A 2303-nucleotide genomic window follows, 5' to 3' on the forward strand; every position below is an offset into this window, starting at 1 on the left:
ATAATGTTATATTATATTATATTAAATATTTTTATTACTCAAGTGTAATCAAATTAGTCTAACAAATTTAGTTCATAAAAAAATTTAAATATATTAACATTACTCCGAAATGAGAAGAAAAGGGATAAACTATTAAACTTGGGAGTGAAGTTATTAAGAGATGAAGAATTGATATTAGTTATGGTTACATCCATCCATTAGTGGATTAGATTTTATGAAAAGAAATGCTAAAATTTTTAAGCCTATGCATTATTTTTTTCCCCCTCTATTGTATAATAGAATTATTAATTTCCCAATGATTACACCAGTCACTATATATTTTGAAGGATGGTATTATATATAGGATCAAATTAAAATGTTAAATATTAGGATATATTTTATTTATTTCAAAAATTTAAATTAATAAAAAGAGATAATATAAATAATCATATTTTTAATGTTTTTTTTGTGATTTACTGATGATCGAATTTTAAATTTTTTGGATAAGAAATTTTGATATCTTGTTATGAAATAATTTTTTCTAAAAGTTTAAACTAATAAAAAGAGACAATATGAATAGTTATATCTCTAATTCAATTATGGTTCAATTAAGTTAAATCAATTGATCGCAGTCCAGTAGAATTTATTTGTAAATAATACTGGTGATTTAAACTTACAAACAAAAATTTCTGATCTCGTATATTCTAATAATAAAAGATACTTAAAATAATCAAATAATTAAAGTCACTAGGATTGATCTAGCAGCAGAGAGAAATTTGATGAAATCCTGCGTTTAGTTCTCATCGATCGTTGTTATATGAAAAAAAAAAAATCCAATAATTCATAGATATGTAGGATAGCTTAGAATATATTCCATGCATATATTATTAACAACTCGAACCTAAACCTCATAAAATTATGTCTGAAACTCAGATGATGATGAGGATGACTATATGGCCGGCAATAATTGATTATTGTATTATTTATGTTAAGGAAATCACTTCATAATAATTATATTATAATTTAATTACAAAGAAGCTGGTTCCGTCCAAATATTCTTGTTGACCCCGCTTTATATCGGAACAATGATACTAATGAACTAAAAAGTAACAACTTCTTGTGCCTATAAAAAGGGACTTGAATCCTCTTCCTTTTCAAGCAAGAAACCCTACAACAACTAAATTAAAACTATAAACTTATTATTACATCAACACCATAATGGCTGACCTAAGGAAGATAGGTATGGAAGGCTTTGCTCTAATAGACAAGTATTATGGTCCACAGAGAAGGAGCACTGCCGCCACCACCACTACTGCCGATGCATTTGCCGCCGTGGCAGCCACTCGAAGAGAGCGTTGTTGTGTGGTATTTCAAGTTCCCCATCATGATAACATGGAAGAGAGACCTGCTCCTCCCACTATCCATGGAGGGAGTGGGATAGCTGCAAACTACCATAAGGGAAAGCCCCAACACCGTTCTTGGAGCAGACCCATTAAATTCTAATTATTTAATTATATATAGATGTATTTTAGTATGTTTATGTTACAGTAATTATGGTGTTTTAAAAACACTTGTATAATTATGGTAATCACTATAACCATAAACCAACGTACTAAAATTCACTTTTATACATATATCATTGTCACTCCACAAAGTGAGAGTAGTGTTAAGGTGAATTTATCTTTTACTTTGGTCATTTGAATGGAGAATATATGTTGGAAAAATCAAAGCGTCCTCTCTCTATATATATGTAGAGCTTAATGTGGTTTAATTTGTGTGCTATAGTGCATGTAAATTATGAGTGTGTTTGATTTAATCGTTTGTATTTATTTTTTTGAAAATTTTATTTTTTATTTGGTTATTTTTTCTTTCTCTAGACATAAACGCAAACGCGTAATTTTATAGTCTAATATATATTTAATATATATTTACGTAAGAGAAAGTTTAGGAACTAGCACTTTTATTAAAATTTGGTCAGCATTTAATCAGTAAAATAAAAAGTGAGTAATCTCACATTATTAGATGTAATCTCACACCATTAAAAATACTAATAATAATGACCTAATTAATGGCTACAAATCACAAAATCTACTCATCTCCTAACATTTCTCTTTAAGTAAAGTTAAAAATGTTCATTTTTCTGTTTGACCATTAATTAAAAAATTTTATTTTTTTATTTATCAATTCTATCCTTTATTATTCATACTACGAATTTCATTATTTTTTTAGTATTCTCTCATATATGTTATTAATTTTTATTAAATTTTTATTATTTTTTGTTTATATAAATTTTTTTACCTTTCTTGTTATTTTTTTGTAGTGAA

At 26.8% G+C, this 2303-nt stretch overlaps 1 long non-coding RNA gene across 1 annotated transcript in view; it reads left to right on the plus strand.

Moving 5' to 3' along the window:
• LOC110270952 overlaps positions 1-1370 on the plus strand; it is a 9189-nt gene extending 7819 nt beyond the window's left edge. Inside the window, exon 3 of the long non-coding RNA XR_002360774.1 lies at positions 1264-1370. This is a non-coding gene — a long non-coding RNA (uncharacterized LOC110270952). The remainder of the gene's footprint in view (positions 1-1263) is intronic.

Source organism: Arachis ipaensis, chromosome B04 (assembly GCF_000816755.2).
Source record: "Arachis ipaensis cultivar K30076 chromosome B04, Araip1.1, whole genome shotgun sequence".
Lineage (NCBI taxonomy): Eukaryota > Viridiplantae > Streptophyta > Magnoliopsida > Fabales > Fabaceae > Arachis > Arachis ipaensis.